Here is an 18,415-nt window from a genome sequence, read left to right as displayed (position 1 = left end):
ATAGTTTGAGCATCGTCTTCGTTTAGCAGGATAACATTATACATTTGAAAATACAAATATCCGGGAAGAGCAGAGAGCAAATCTCCGCGATGTTGGGCATTCTCCTATCATAAAGGAAGCGTGTTGGTGGGACCTGTGGCATCTAACGCATCATTTAACCCTATATGCGTGGGCACCTACCACAATAATGTATAGGATGAGTTTGTTCCGTTCCCGTTTTTAATTTGATGTAAAACTCAAATCACTGCACACTCTCTACTACACACTCTCTACTACACACTTTCTACTACAGTCACTACTCTCTACTACACACTCCCTACTACAGTCACTACTCTCTACTACACATTCTGCTACACACTCTCTACTACAGTCACTTCTCTCTGCTACGCACTCTACTCTCTACTACACTCTACTACACACTCTCTACTACACACTCTACTACACACTCTCTACTACAGTCACTACTCTCTGCTACGCACTCTACTCTCTACTACACACTCTACTACACACTCTCTACTACACACTCTACTACACACTCTCTACTACAGTCGCTACTCTCTACTACACACTGTACTACACACTCTACTACAGTTACTACTCTCTACTACACACTACTACCCACTCTCTACTACAGTCACTACTCTCTACTACACACTCACTACACACTCACTACTACAGCCACTACTCTCTTCGACACACTCTATACTAGACACTCTCTACTACACACTATCTACTACAGTCACAACTCTCTACTACACACTGTACTACACACTCTACTACAGTCACTACTCTCTACTACACACTACTACACACTCTCTACTACAGTCACTACTCTCTACTACACACTCTACTACACACTCACTACACACTCACTACTACAGCCACTACTCTCTTCGACACACTCTATACTAGACACTCTCTACTACACACTATCTACTACAGTCACTACTTACTACACTCCCTACTACACACTCTACTACACACTCTACTACACACTCTACTACACACTCTACTACACACTCTACTACACACTCTACATTACACACTCTACATTACACACTCTACATTACACACTCTACATTACACACTCTACATTACACACTCTACATTACATACTCTACATTACACACTCTCTACTACACACTCTCTACTACACACTCTACACTACACACTCTACTACACTCTACTACACACTCTGCTACACACACGCTCTACTACACACTCTACTACACACCCTCTACTACTCTCTACTACTCTACTACACATTCTCTACTACTCTACTACACACTCACTACTTTCTACTACACTCTACTACAGACTCTCCACTCTCTACTCCACACTCTCTACTCCACACTCTCTACTTCAATCTCTCTACCTCAATCTCTCTAATTCAATCTCTCTACCTCAATCTCTCTACTTCAATCTCTCTACTTCAATCTCTCTACTTCAATCTCTCTACTTCACATTCTGTATTACACACTCTCTACTACACACTCACTACTCTCTACTACACACTCTCTACTACACACTCTACTACACTCCCTACTACACATTCTCCTACACACTCTACTACACACTCTACTACACACTCACCACTCTACTACACACTCACCACTCTACTACACACTCACTAGTCTCTACTGCTCACTCTCTACTACACACTCTCTACTACACACTCTCTACTACACACTCACTAGTCTCTACTACACACTCACTACTCTCTACTACACACTCACTACTCTCTACTACACACTCTACTACTCACTTACTACTCTCTACTCACTCTCTACTACTCACTACTACTCTCTCTACTACTCACTATTACTCTCTACTACTCTCTCTACTACTCACTCTCTACTACTCACTCTCTACTGCTCATGACAATGCCATTTATTTATCTGTTTCCAAAACCAACACATAAATAAAACATTTGTCATTTACAATGCCAAAAGCGCTAACTTTTGCAAAGGCGAGACCGTTGCATTGTAAATGCTTGTTCCCTCTTCTATCTCACTGCTATCCTTCTCAAAGTCAAAGTCAAAAAGTCTTATATAGCGCTTAAATCACCGTTAGGTCTCAAAGCGCTTGCAGGCAGTTCCACTACCTAGATCCTATTTCATTTCATGAGAGAAAAGCCATGTTTTTAATTCTCTATGAAACGATAGTTGTCGGAGATGGATATAAGGGGGGCCGGGAGCTTATTCCAAAGATGGGGGGCAAGATGGGAAAAAGAGCGGCCTCCATTGCGCACAGTGAATATCCGCAGAGGAATTAAAAGAGGTTTAAAGCTAGACCTCAGGGTTCTGGCAGGCTGGTATTTTTTCAGTTTTTTTTCCCCCAGGACCATTGCCATAAAAGCTTTTGTGTGTTAGGCACAATACTTTATACTGCCCTCTCTTCCTAATCGGAAGCCAGTGGAGGAATTTCAGATTGGGTCCGGATGAGGATCTGGGGGGCAGGTCCAGGATTAATCTGGCTGCAGTATTCTGCAGAATCTGTAGTTTGGAGAAAAGATCTTCATTTATAGAGGCCATTAAGGTATTTCCGTAGTCCATGCGACTTATGATAAGGCCCTGCCCTAGTGGCTTATGGGTTTCAATTGGTAGCCACTTGAAGATGTTTCGTAATTTCAGTAGAATGGCATAGCAGGTGCCTAATACTCGGTTCACATGGGGATTCATGGACAGCTTAATTTCGATGGTAATTCCCAAATTGCAGACTGTTTGTTTTGGAGATGGACAGGGGGCGAGTGACTGGGGCCACCAGCTGCTAGACCAATAGTCTTTAGCCCTAACCGAACAGAATGATCTCAGTTTTACTGTTGTTTAGCTGTAATTTATTTTGGCCCATCCAGCTGACAATGTGGGTCATACAGTTTTGAAACCGGATCATAGTGTCAGCAGGGTCAGGACCAAATGTGATCAGCAGCTGGGTGTCGTCTGCATACGAAACAGCCTCAAACCCATAGGATCTAATTATCTTGCCCAGTGGGGTGACATACAAATTAAAAAGCATAGGGCTCAAGATGGATCCCTGCGGGCCTCCAATACATACTAGTCTGCTGCACGCAGCCAATGGACCGAGATGCACAGTGGTGGAGTGATCCTTTAGATAGCTATTAAACCAGTCCAAGGCCTTCCCTTGGACCCCCAACTCCCAGAGCCGCTGTAACAAAATGTCATGGGAGATGGTGTCGAAGGCGGCCGACAGGTCCAATAGAACCAGCATAGCTGATTCTTTTTTTTCCAAGGCCTGTCTGATGTTATCTACCATTTCAACTACTGCTGTTTCAGTACTATGTGCTGCTCAGAACCCTGATTGTGAAGAATCATGAAGCTTATAGCTTTCTAGACAGCTTGTTAGTTGTTTATTTACCTGGGCCTCAAGAACTTTCCCGAAATAGGGCAGCAGTGAAATGGGGTGATAATTGCCTGGTTCACTGGCATCTAGAGTGGGCTTCTTTAGGATGGGTGTGATTTGCTTTATTTTCCGATTCCTAGGAACAACAGCATGTTCCAGAGACATATTAAAAATCTCAGTTAGCCTCGGTGTCAACCATGGGGCTACTCTCCTATAGATCGGGGGGGGAAGAGAATCCACAGGAGAACCAGACTTGATCTTAACAATAACTTCTGATACCTGTTCACAAGTTACAGGATGAAAATTGGTCAACAAAGGTACCAGAGAATGGTTCTACGTAGCTGAAGGCATGGGAGTGTTACTTTCTTGGGTAAAGGAACTATAGATAGCTTTTACTTTGTCGTAGAAAAAGAAAGATATTTTGTTGACCCAGTCCTGCGTAGGAACGAGGGAGGGTTAGATAGCTTCAGGAGTGGTGAACTCTTTTAAAATTTTATATAGCTCCTTGCTAGAATTGACAGCTTTCTCAATCCTCTCAGTGAAATACAGCTTTTTGGCCTGTTTAATGTTATTTAAATATAAACAATGGCTTTCTTTATATTTAATTTGATCACTGGCAGTTCGTGTTGACCTCCAGTGACTTTCTGCCGCCCTATTAGACAATTTCTCAATTTTCAATGCTGAAGTAAACCAGGGAGATGGTTTACTCTTGGTCTTAACTCTTGACACAGGCACTACTATAATCAAAGTAGATGTTATGGCCTAGTCTTTGTTACTTTATCTATACTATCTGTATCAGATAGGGTTGCGATATTAAAGTGAGTAGAAAAAGAGGCAAGGGTGACCTTCTGCCAGGGTTTGATGACAGCACTGTCCTTAACTCGGCTGACCATAGGATCGTCCATGAAAAGACTAAAATGTATTAAATAAGGGTCAGTCCAGAGAAGCTGTAGAGGCTTAGTCGAATTTGTAAACAAAAGGTCTAGGGTATGGCCGGCCAGATGGATCGGACCCACTACCAGTTGCTCCAGTCCTAGTGTCTGCAATGATGTAATCAGTTGGTCAGTGTCAGAGTCCAGCAATAGGTCAGCATGATAGTTGAAGTCTCCAATAAGAATAAAAAAAATTGCGCCCAAACGAAAGGCACAACAAGTTCCATTAGCCCATCCACAACACTGACTTTGTGTCCTGGAGGTCTATAAACTAAGGGATTTGGATAACTGCATTGTAAGTCTAAAAATTAACCTCATCGCTGCTAGAGAGTTTCCCCTGCTGTGCTGGACAGCAATAAAAATGGGTGTGGTCACCACGAGCTCAGCACGTCATGAGCACCTGAGAGGTATATGCCATGACGAGCTGAGCTCGTCATGAGCATGGAAGGGGTTAAGATTTCTGCTTTGTCTAGATTCAGAGAATCTAGACAATAGTAGCTTCTAATTTATCTGTTGTGGCAACTGCTACTCCCCTTCCTCTCCTAGCTGGTCTATCCAACCTAATTAGCTTATAAGGCGGTGGAAACATCGACTAAAGCCCTTTCTCTTTTTGAGCTATGGAAGGATACTGCAGGTGAACCCTGCACTGAGGGGGAAGAAGGCACATTTTTACATGTTGTTGGCAGGGCTACTCCAATATGAGGGGGCTTATTGAAAAATCTGAGCTCTATACTTGAGTATTTCATTCTGGACATAATGTAGGAGGTTTACTCGTCGCTTACCTAGAAGATGAAACGGACAGGGGGTTTAGCGGCTGGCGGCGGTCTGGCGCAGACGGGCTTGCCTTTGGCGCTCCTTCGGCGCACCGCTGCGAGCCCGCCCCTCCAGCTATGTTTAAATAGCTGAGGGGAGGGCATCGCAGCTAGACCGCCAACCGTCCCACAGTGCCGGAGACCGGAAGTGAGGGTCCCGAAATGCACCAGATGTCCCTCCGCAACAAACAACACATGCCGTGGCGGAATTGGGGCCAGGAGCACGAAAAAGGCAGGTAACAGAAGGAAAGAAGCCCTTGTTACAGAGCAATAGTTTTAAAATGGCAAAATAATCGAATTGCACATAAAATGGAACCAGCGCGATCGCGCAATGTAAGTGTGATACACAGAGACACAAACAATGCCAAATTATGAATATTAAAATTCTGTCTACATTCCGTCCACATCAAACCAATAACCGGCAGGGAGAGTGGCCTCCCTGACTATCTGACTAACCTATCCACCGCTCAAATTACTTTCATATTTCACTATATTAATTCTACACTAATCCTTTATGGGTTCTGGAGTTGTGTGCTAACCTCTGAAAAAGCGTATAGACGCCTCTTAAGGGGTAGTAAGCGCTATATAAATGCAATTACAATTACAATGACGGCTGATTGCCAGAGTTACTTTCAAGGCACAGAGCCTGCATAGGAGATGAAGCAGGGCATGTTGTCATTTTAACTGTATTTACATTGTGCTTACTAGCCCTGATGAGGAGTGGAAGTGCTTTTTGGTGAGTACCACATACCCATGAACCCAAACGTATTAGTGATGGAGTTGTATAGCGAAATATGAGTTAATTTGAGCAGTGGACATGTGAGTCTGTTAGTTGGATTGGCTAGGATAATGGAGAGATAGAAGAGGGAAGAGTCTAGAAAGTGTTATTTGGGAGATCATAGTAGTACGATGAGCTTTGGGATGAGTAAAAAGGAGAGATGGAGGAGGAAAGAGTCTCTAAAAAGAGATTAGGGAGATCATAGTAGTATGACAAATATATATTTATAACATATATGTATATATTTAACTATAAGTAATATTTACATTTGTTAAGCAGACCTAAAGAATATCTATATATTTTAAAAACCATAGAAATTACACATATTTGTACAAAGAAATACACATAGCTAGATACATATATATATAATCAAATTATAATCAATCAATCAATCAGAGTACTTGTAAGCGCGCTACTTACCCGTGAGGGTCTCAAGGTGCTGAGGGGAGTGGGGGGTGCCGCTACTGCTCGAAGAGCCAGGTCTTGAGGAGTCTTCTGAAGGCGAGTAGGTCTTGGGTCTGCCATAGGTGGGTAGGGAGGGTGTTCCAGGTCTTGACGGTGAGGTAGGAGAAGGATCTGCCGCCGGAGGTCATTCGTTGGATGCGGGGGACAGCAGCAAGGGTGACATATAAATGTTTACATACACAGGTATATACTGTACATTAGTGTTTGAGTAAGGTAATTATGTAGGAAAGAGACAATTCTTGAGTAGTCTTCTGAAGATAAGCTAGTTATCCGTAGATCTTATGAAGGGGGATGATTTATTCCATAGTTTGGCTTCTTCACTAGAGAAAGATGTGCCATCCATGGTTTTTTCCTTGTATGCTGAGGTTTTGAGGTGAGGGGCCAATCTTCAGCGGAGGTTCCATTGTTGAATGTATTTGCTGATTTTATTCCTGGTGAAAAGCGGTCCTGTTCCATATATTGCTTTGCGGGTGATACAAAAGCAGCTTGAAGGTGGATCTTCTGGCAACCAGTAACCAATGTAGGGTCCTCAAGGCAGGGGAGATGTGGGCTTGTAGCTTTACATGTAGTATTAGTCGACAAGGGGGGTCTGTGAGCAAACAGATGCCAGAAAATGGGAAGACTGTATGTGTACAGCGATTGAGTTCTGCTGCGGAATTACATTGTTTCTGTAACATTGTGCTGCTGTCACTAAAAATGCCAGGCCAATAGTATCCTAACTCATGCTTCAATATCTTACACTTCAACAACCCTAATCTCCCACGGATTGTTGTCATCTCTGTAATCCTAACAAGAGCTTTACAACTATTTGAGAATCTCTATGACTACTCCAAATATCTATGAAATGGTCGCAAAAGAAATAAGTAAAAGAGGAGTTTTTTTGGCAGGTCTGCACTTTGAGGTAAGGGTGAGTGTGGTTTTGACGGCTAGTGTGAGAACGTTGAAATGTATCCCAGTTCAGGTGGGCAGTCAATGTAGTCTCTCTGTGACTAGAGAGCATGGCTCCAGAGTATTGAGTTAAACAAAAAGTGCTAAAACCGTGTAGCAATAAATACAGATTACCAATATCTCAACAAGCTAACTATATATACATATAGGTAAGTATAAGTTTGCTGTGCTTAACTCCACATATCTGCAGATTGAAGATATATACCTTCAAGGTAGATAGATGTGGAGTTAAGGATAGTAAATCTATACTTACCAATACATGATTACCCACTAAATATTTTGGTTGTCTATATTTTTGTTACAATGTTCTTGTAGCAAGATATTTTGGGCCCAACGCACTTCCAATTTAGGAAAGAGTTGTAGACTCTCCTATTTGGATAGCACTACATCACAATTCATTATCAGTCCACAATCTAGCTACCTCTTCTATCATTTGTTGGCTTTGTACTTGTCTTTGGCCCTGTACAGCGTCTGCTTCCTTTTGGCTAGGTTCATACTACAGAAATACCATATTCATAAATACATACATACTTTATGTAGTTGCTACTCTGATATACAACTGCAACGTATGAAAGTGTTTTCTGGCTTCATGCTAAGTCATTGTTCCTGACAGAGCTGACAGGGTGCAGAACTATCAAGAGCCAGAATAGTAGGTCCCATGTATCTCACTGTGCATGCAAACCATGAACCGCGGAATACATAGTTACATTTCTACCTAGGACACTAAAATATAATATAATTTGCAGATTGTAACTTATCAGTAATTCTAAAGAAAATCTGGTTATTGAGCTTGGCTAATGGACCACATTCAGGAGACATTACTCAAAACTTGGAAAAACAAGTGGGAGGTTTTAGTTATCTGTACTTAATTAATTTCTTAGTGTTAGATTTTATGGGATTTTGTATGCAATTGTCTGTTTGAAAACATATGACAGAGGGCATATTAGCATACAAGGTGATGAAAGATCACATTCAGCCGTCTATATAAAATCATGAGTCTCATACTCAGCACTAACGGAGTCTGTAGAATAAAGTCCGGACCTTAAGGGATTGACCATGGGCCTTGACATGAATGTGTCTGAGATAATTAAATAATAATTTAATGTCACCCACTACAAAGATCTTGCTTTAACGAAGTTATATCGGCATGCTCTTATTAGAATCGATTTGACCACTAGAGTAGATGACAAACAAAATCTTTGCTGAAAGTATCAGTTGAGCAAACAGCAATATTTAGCTCTAGGTGGTTCGAAAAATGATTTATAGACAAATGCAACTCCCCACCACACTGCATAGACCAGCAGACATCACAGTGAAAGAGCGCTCAGGGAGGGCCATTGAGGTCATAGGGTCTGAGACCTCATATAGCTACATTTTGGTAATTTCAATGATGTTCCACCTGTTTTGACCAAAACACTTGCAAACATCCATTTCAAGAGATACCAGTGATCTAGCCCTAGTTAACATACATTACAACGCATTGAATGATTTAGTAGATTTTGGGGGTTATTGATGTTGGTTCATTCTAAGATTGATGGCTCCGCCTATCCCTGCTCACAGAGTGCCCTCTTACATGTTTCCTGTATCTGAACCTGAGCCTAATTACCCAGGATAATGTGTGATGGAAAAAATGGAGATATATATTATACAAGCATTGGTATAAAAAGAATATACTTTTGCTGTATTCCTTACCAGCAAAGTTGAGCGAGAGAGGGCATTGCAACAGAGGACTGCTGTATTGTCCAGGCTTGTGGTTATTTCACCTGGATTAAGTATGTACTGGATCTGTTGACAAAGCATTCTCATGTCAACTTGTCATTTCTGTTCTGGTCTACTACAGATTTAATCCTGGGAGATGATTCAATGTGGATTCAGCACACGCCTAGTATTCATCAAGTTTATATATATTTATTAAGCGTTCATAATATAGGATTTACACATCGGAGGGGGCAGCATCAGTTGGAGAAAGCGACATTTCTGTTCGCCTTGACAGCTGGAGTTTTAGCATGTGTAAGAAACAGTAAAGTGGTTGCGCAGATGCTGTCCTATGTATTAAAGACCTGTCATTTGGACTTTCAGTTCCCTTTGCACCTCCAGCTTTCTTGGCCTAAGACAGCTCAAGGTGCTGTAGATAAATTAGTTGATGTGAAGGACCCTCGCCCCCTATCAACTTTCCAACAAGCTATTTAGAAACAGCCAAATACGTGATGGTGTTTGGACAAATGATGATATTTGTTAATATTCCTTCCAGAGTATGCTGTGGCCAACCTGTGCATCTCTGGCTCGGACCTCAGTAGGTCTGACTCCCCCTTTGGACAATAGGAACATGAGTGAGAACGGCCTTACTAAGTCCTGCTTCTTGTTCACATTGAATTTGTGCCGAATGGGATGTGTCGCTTTATAAAAACTTTGGGGCAGATTTATGATAACTGGCGCATCCCCAGGGATGCGCCAGTTATTTTGCGCCGCTGCTCCGCCACCCATGGTGCGCCACATTTACAATGCGGCGCACCATGGGGCAAAAACGGCACAGATGCGTGACGCATCTGTGCCGTAAAGGTGGCGCATTGCTGGAGTTGCGACGCAGTTCCAGCAAGGCTCGGGGGTGCCCCATCTTTACAATGCTGCGTCAAGACCTACGCAGGCGCAGGGTTTTGACGCAGCATTGGCCTGAAAGTGACTACCAATTGGGGGCAATTCATGTGGGCACTACCTGCGGGGGTCCAGTTCTCACTCCCTGTCAGCACACGCTCTCCTGCACACGCTCTCCCCCGACGCCGCTCCTGACATCGCGGCCCCTGAGGGGAGAGAGCGTAAAGGACTACACTTCCCAGCGTCCCCTCACCGCTAACGGGGGCGCCGAACTGCCGCATCATTCAGCTGCGCCCGGAGGCGCATAAGAGACAGACGCCCCTGCTGCTGAGCGGGGGCCACTACCAATTGGGGGCAATTCATGGGGACACTACCTGCGGGGATCCAGTTCTCACTCCCTGTCAGCACACGCTCTCCTGCACACGCTCTCCCCCGACGCCGCTCCTGACATCGCGGCCCCTGAGGGGAGAGAGCGTAGAGGACTACACTTCCCAGCGTCCCCTCACCGCTAACGGGGGCGCCGAACCGCCGCATCATTCAGATGCGCCCGGAGGCGCATAAGAGACAGACGCCCCTGCTGCTGAGCGGGGGCCACTACCAATTGGGGGCAATTCATGCGGACACTACCTGCGGGGATCCAGTTCTCACTCCCTGTCAGCACACACTCTCCTGCACACGCTCTCCTCCGACGCCGCTCCTGACATCGCGGCCCCTGAGGGGAGAGAGCGTAGATGACTACACTTCCCAGCGTCCCCTCACCGCTAACGGGGGCGCCGAACCGCCGCATCATTCAGCTGCGCCCGGAGGCGCATAAGAGACAGACGCCCCTGCTGCCTAGCGGGGGCCACTACCAATTGGGGGCAATTCATGCGGACACTACCTGCGGGGATCCAGTTCTCACTCCCTGTCAGCACACGCTCTCCTGCACACGCTCTCCCCCGACGCCGCTCCTGACATCGCGGCCCCTGAGGGGAGAGAGCGTAGAGGACTACACTTCCCAGCGTCCCCTCACCGCTAACGGGGGCGCCGAACCGCCGCATCATTCAGCTGCGCCCGGAGGCGCATAAGAGACAGATGCCCCTCCTGCCTCGCGGGACGCGCGCAGGACCAGCCGGGCTAAGCCCGGGACAAGGGCGGGACCATCTAAGGCCATCATAGGCCAGAAGAGGTCGGGTCGGGCCACCCCTATTGGCCGTGCAACAAAAGGAGGTAAAGAACTTGGTACATTATATTAAGCTACATCGTGTTTAGAGACATCCTCTGTCCCTGTAGGTGCCTGCTGCTGTATACGTGCTACTTACATCATGACATGCAAGGGGGGCGGAAAAAATTCTACTCTGACAAGGGACTTGGCCAAGGGGACGTTGGTCCACTATTTAATCAAGACAACATCACCTAGTGTCCAACAAACAGTAAGATCAGAACGACGACGACTGTCTACAGACTGTTCCATCAGCGATTTCTCCCCCCACAGACAGTCGCCGCACTACAAAACCTATCACTGGTGGAGGAACTTAATAGTTTATGCAAATCCAAGTATGCTGTTGTCGAGTCGACATCTGAGCAATTTAGTGCTTCTATCTGCCCTACAGTCATCACAAGTCCCCCGTCCAGTATATTATCCTCACCAAATGGAAGTCTTCTGGGTACTCCCCTCTGTCCACCTGTTACAGGTAACATGAACCCCAAAATGTCCTTTACGGACCTTTCTGGTAAAAGGAAACGACTTGTGGATCAACATAAAGGCAGCCAAGCAAAACAGCAAAAATTGAATTTGAGCCCTCCATTGCTTATCACCCTCTCCCCGGAAACATGTAAGGATCCCATGAAACTGTTAGTTCCTGCACCCCCTACCTCATCAACCCTGTTGGCCCAGATAGAAACCATGATCAACTCTTTGATATGCCCCCTGATAGAAAGAATGAACAGTCTAGGGGATAGGATCGTGGCAATAGAGGAAATGACCAAGACAAACTCGCTACTCCTAAAAAGTATGGCAGGCTCCAATCACACACAGCCCTTATGCAACACTGTAGTGCCTTTAACAACTCCCCAAAGTAATATTGACCAACACCAACCAGCAGCCCCACGTATGTTAACTCCACCCATTCTGAAAGTGCCCACCAAACCTACAATAGCAAATAGCTCTTCCCTTAAAACTGGGCAGAACAAAGAAACCATACCACCCAAAGGGTCACTTCCCAATCTAGGGAACATGCCACGAAAATCAAACCACATACAATTACCACCGGAGGCTGCCCCGTTTGTGTGCGTCCTTTCTGGAGTGCCAGTACTTACACCTGGAAAAACTGAAAGTCAACAGGAACTAAGAAATAAGGCCCTGTTCTGGCTAACAAAGAATAGACCCCTGCCTACTGATATCGACGGGAGAATACAAAGTGTTAGAAGGGTGGGTTGGCTAGGTCCGCTTCGAAAAGAGATACCTGGCGATCTGGTGTTAATACAGTTTAGAAATAGCAATGTTGTCCCATACCTCCAGACCTGGCAACCGCAGATAGGAGATGGACCTATACACACCTGGGGACTATCTGACTTGTATCCCAGAGTATCACTCCTCCCCCATACAAGATCAACGAACAGAGTAACCTTTGGTTGGTCTGAAACGGCTCCGGGGTGAGGGGCGTTAATATCCAGACTTTGACTTGATATACTCTGTAATGATCTATTTGGTACCTGATCTCTTTTGTTTTTTTTCTTAAACATTTTATGCCATAATGTAACTTGCTGTGAAATGAAATGACATGTAATGATGTATATATATTGCAATGTGCTTTTATGATTTTATATTTCAAAATCGAATAAAGCTAATTGAATCGACTGAGTGAAATCTTATAGATTTCACTCAGCCACTTTTGCGAGGCGCACCTGCCCCGGAACGCCCACCCTGCGCCGGAACGCCCACAAGTGGCGCAGGGCTTTACAACGTGACGCATCTGCCTAGATGCGTCACGTTGTAAATGGGTCATAGGGATGCGCCACGTTTACGCCGCAGTTGCGTGACGCAAACGTGGCGCATTCCGAACATAAATCTGCCCCCAAGTCGTAATGATCACTGCCTGCGCTGCGTGAATTTTAAAGATGTGTTTTGATTCCACAACCACCTTGTTTCTCTCTGGCAGGTTTTCTGAGGGGTCTGGTTGTGCAGCAGCCTGCCCTGCTTACAGGATTCGTGGGGTCGTCTGTGACTCTGAACTGCACGTGCCAGTGCCGAGGACGAAGTGTCGACAGATCGTCTGCATGGTGGAATGTCTCTTATAACAGCTACAGCAAAGCAATATGGCGTGGAGGCGAGGGGAAGACTGTGGAAGGGTCATTTCAAGAAGGAACACGTTACCTTGGTCATCATACAAAGCATACATCCTCCTTGGTGATTGAAGACCTGCAGATCAGCGATGCCGGAACATACATCTGCACAATAAACACAGTTCTACCCCCACCCGTCCGGAATGAGAGGGGGAATGGGACTGTGCTGAGGGTACTGGGTAAGTGTCAGGGTCCTACAAATCTTAAGGGGCCGGTAAAATATAACTATCCATCAATTTCAAAATACTCCCAGACTCTGGGTCTCTAAAACCAGTATATACACTTGTAATGGATATATTGAAAGAAAGTCAGATGACACATAAGGGTTAACCATGGTCATTGTAGTCCTAGAACCCCAAGCAGGGTAACAGGATGATACAGCACAAGGGGATGGCCCAGAGATCTATGAATTCTAGCAGAAGACCCGATGGCCTTGTTGGAACACCTTGAATACTAGTATATGATTGTACATACCTCATGGTACACTTTGGTTAGTATGGCAAATATTCCTTTGCAGTATTACCTTGAACACTGTAGAGTTCCTTTATCTGCAGCTTCGTCTTCCTCCTTGTGATTCATTCCCTCCACGATAACTCTCTTCTAGCATGCGCTAGTAGAAGTATCACTCTATCCCCTGCCTCAGTTCGTTCCCTCTCCTGAATCTCCACACCCTGTGATTTACTCATTGTGTAAATCCACCTGCAACGCGCCATGTTCCTTGGCCTGGCCTGGTTTTACTTTTCTTTCTGCTCATCTTTCCAATCCGCTATTCTCAAAAACTATTTTTCCAAAATATTCCGTATCTCTTCACCGTACTTACTCCATCCCCTTAGACTCCCGAACATGCCTTTCTGTTTCCATCTCTCTCGTCACTGATTGCCTCTGGCATTATATTATATCTATTTCCGGCTCGGATCTCATTTATGGCCTGCATCATGCTAATCATATTCTTGATACACTTGACCAACTTTCCTTCTTTCTAATTTCATTTTCTAATAACTTTGCCTGTGTTCTATGTACTCGTTCCATGATTTGTCAACTAGCATCTTCCTTCATTCCTGAAAACCGTATTTTTCCTTGCTATTTAAGAACAACCACATATGACCCTTTTCTTCAATTAATTTCCATCCGATTATTCTTCTTCCTTTTTACTGAAATTCTTGTGTGGGTGATTTACAATTAAACTCTCTCACGACCTACTTTCTGATTGTTTTCTTTCTAATCTCTGATCTGACATCAGTCTGCCAAGCTATTGAATCTCTTCTTCTTTCTGTCACACTAGCTGTTTCACGTCTTCCTATCACTCTAAACATTCTTTCCATTGTATTCTCCTTGGCCTAATGAGGGAGCATAATAGAAGTGACAAGTCTGTCTTCTGCCCTGTGCTTTCTTTGCTTGGGATTGTGGGACCCACACACTCTTCGCTCTTTCCTTCTTTACTGTCATACATACTTTGCCCCTTGAGCTATGCAATTTTGACTCCTTCTTCATCTTCTCATGCTTTGGCCAAAGGCTGTGTCGTAGATCCGCACTTATTCTCCATCTATTCCAGTCCCTAGTTTACGTTATTTCATCCTTTAATCTTTCAGGTGATGATTACACCCCCTGGCTTTACAAATATCATCTTCCCATCCTGTATGCATTATAGTCTCTGCACTTTCCATGCCTTTACCCTCAATTTGGGTTATTCATTTTTCCAGGCTCTTTTGTTAGAATCCTACCTCTTCTATTCTGTTTCCTCCTGCTCTTCCTCCTCCCCAATCTCAGAGTGTCATCTTTGACTGCCGTTATTTCAGCAATTGTCCCAACTTTCAGCTTCCAGCCTTATAATAGACTTACAAATCTGTTCCTTTATCAACTTTCAGTCAATCAAATGTATTTTCAGCAGGTTTATATCAGCTGTTTTTACTGTACTATTCACTTTCAGTACTAGCTAGTCTTCCTGATTTTACCCCTTATTCTTTCAAATATGCTTTCAACTCGTTCATCTTCCTTACCTTGAAGCTTCCTCTTACTATTCAGATGTCTCCTCTACTTGTATTTCGCAATTTGCCATCCTTTTCCTACTCTTCTCAAAATCCGTTTATTATTATGCATAATCTTTAATGGGTCTTGCCTCTCCATTCTTCAATTTTGTTCAATAATTGTATGCCTTATTTTAAAATTCGTCCTGTTTCCCAGATCCAGTTGGCCATCCCTTATCCTCAGTGCATATTTCATCTATTTCGCTTCTGAAGTTTGTAAAGCTGTTCCGCGCTGTAATTTTTACTCAAAATCTTCTTTTCACATGTTTCTTAGAGAACACTTGTGTGCTTCTGTTTCTATAAGTAACAATCATGAGCAGGTGAGTTAGAATTCTCCAGTATCGTCCAAAGGTTGTTAACTTTAAAAGACAAATAAACGGAGATTATTTAAATTAAAAGTAGGTTTGTGGGAGAAAAGCCCTACGGACAATCCGTTTTTATTTGAAAAGTTCTCTTGCGAAAAAGTGTAAAATGCGAATTATCTCCAAACAATCTTTTTTGCATCAAACTTTAGGTATTTTTTGTCTTATGTTGTGTTACCACGTAATCTATCTTAATATTGTAACAAGGTAGATAGTATTTTCTAAATATTTTTATTAGCTTTTGTCGTATTACATTACTTTCGTGGAATACATTATACTTCCTACAAATCGCCTGCAGCATTGTATTCAAGTGCACTCTGAGCTTAATGGTTCATAGAATTCAAACAACTACAAATTTAGGGAAATTAGTCATTTCAAGGATAGTTAAGTACAAGATAGCATACGATTATCAATAGGAATCTTGTTTAATTGTGTTTTTTTCTACTGGAGTGTGGGATTATTCTATGGAGATGCAGGCTGATTTAATTCATTTTTTTGTACAGTTATAGTTTATTGATATTCACCCCAGAGGTGGTTTGTCACCAGATTTCTGGGCGAGTGCTAGTACCAATTCCATTCCATTACTCCTGCCTTTCTCAGGTGTCTGCATGTGTTATCCTCAGTCTGTGCGATTTATAGAACTCAGACTTTCATATATCAATGTCTAGGACTTTTGCAAACTTCAAATTAAAGATAATGCCCTTGTTTGCAAGTCTACACATTTACAGATGGATTTTCTGGCTTTGGTCTGGGACTGAGCCCCAGTAAGCATAGACTGGGCCCGTGCAGGTTCTATTTCCCTCTGAGTCTGGCAACATGGTGTAAGATCTGTCTCCAATAGGTCTGTATTTCTTGGCAAACCAGACTATGTGGTAAATGGTGGACTCCCCAGCCTTGCACGTAAGGTAATCTAGTGGGATATTCAAGAACATGGTGTGCAGTTGCGGTGAGGTTAGTTATCTGTGGTGTGTGTGATTAAATTGGATATTTTGAACCTTGTTTTTCTTTTTTTTGGTATTTTATTTATTGTTTTATACATAGCTTAATCATTAAACATCAACTTCATACAACATTGCAGAAACAGGTGCACACTAGCACGTGCTTTCCCCCTAATAATGATCCCTGTTGTCTCACCACCTGTTCGGTCCGCAGTCAAATTGAATCCCTCCGAGTGTAGTTCCCTGCTTCCCGTGTCGCTCAGTGGAGTTGTGTCTTGTCCAGCCATTTACAGTAAAACCGAGCGTGGTTTGATGCTGGGACAGTCTCCGAATAGATGTTCATTCACTCACGTATCTTTCTTCTGGCGCCCCACCCACCACCACTGCAGCTGCGCCACCAGAGAGTGGTCCCAATGTAGGGCGCCCCCGGCTCCCCTCTCTCTGCTGGTAAGACACGTTTTTCTAAGGCTACCCTACACCTACCCGAGTGCCCGGTCTCGTGTCTGTACACACTGCTCCTAAGTGCATGTCAAAGAGTGCAGACAGTATAAGGGTTAAATCGTGTGTCAGCCAGGCCAATGACCTCCACTCCTCAGTCCTTCAGCGAGAAAAGGCATGGCACTGTCTGTGTAATAATAGTCCGTCCGGACAGGGGCGGCCTTAGGCATGTGCAAGCTGTGCACCTGCACAGGGCCACCAAACCCCAGGTGCCACCACGCCAATATATATCCTTAATATAATAACCCTCTAAGGATGGGTACATATTTGCGTGGCGGCCCCTGGCAGGGATTTGGTTCCACTTCCAAACACCCTGACCCTCCCCTCTTCACTGGCCTCCGCGCTCCAGACCCCCTCTTCCGGGGCCCCCTACCTATGCTCCCTGCCCAGGGCCGCCAAGAGCCCAGAGCCGAACTGGTCCCGATACCGTCTCGAATGTCCTAACATGCCCGCAGCAGTGACTGCTTAAGCTCTCATTTCATGCTTCCAAAGTAGTAGGAGGTTAAGAGTGAAACTCGACATAGTGCTTTGTTGCACTTTTATTTTCTGTGCATGCAAGGTAGAAGACTTTGTGGTATTCATACAATGTTAAGCTTAAGTCATTTTACGTTGTATATTAGGTAAGGCAATGCTTTTTACGTGAAGAGTGCATTGTTTTCTAATATATTTGCCTTTTGTGCCGATGGAGCATTGGTAAAATGAAATAATCTTTTATACGTAGCAGCACATTTTTTTATTATATAAAAATGTGTGTTGGTCTGTTGACTCTATTGTTTGCAGAGTGCTGTAGTTGTAGGGTGGATGTGGTAGTTTTCGGCATATCTATTAATTAAATTGGCGCTATCTTATTTATACTGAGCTGTATTTATACCCGTTTGAATGAGATAACTGTCATGTAAAGTGTCAGTATGTAATCCTATGTCATTATTCCATGCTTGTATGAAGATACATAATGCATACATTATTATTCTTTTCATGCAATTCTTCTTGAAATATGTCCGATAGTGCATACTTTAAATTTTCCACAATCTCATACTGATTCCATTTCAGACCGCTGCCTTTACTGAAACCAAGTACTATTTAAACTGTTTCTTGTGAGCTGGGAGAAATACATATTGAGCATTCCGTATATGTGCTGATTTGATACATCACATATATTGTAAATATTTCAAGTTCCACATTTTTTCATTTTGCATTTTGGTCTTTGTATACAAATTCATTTACATTTTGCATTGGAGAGTGGGAAAATTATGTGGTGGAAAAAGTGGAAAAGAAAATTTGGGTTGGAGATACGGACACCTTTGCCACAACATCCCACTGAAGCTCCAGAGCTTTTAGAAGTCCAAAGATTTTCTATGTTCCAAAGTTTCATACTTTCTGTA

Source organism: Lissotriton helveticus, chromosome 1_1 (assembly GCF_964261635.1).
Source record: "Lissotriton helveticus chromosome 1_1, aLisHel1.1, whole genome shotgun sequence".
NCBI classification, from domain to species: Eukaryota; Metazoa; Chordata; class Amphibia; order Caudata; family Salamandridae; genus Lissotriton; species Lissotriton helveticus.
Note: the sequence above shows the minus strand (reverse complement) of the source record.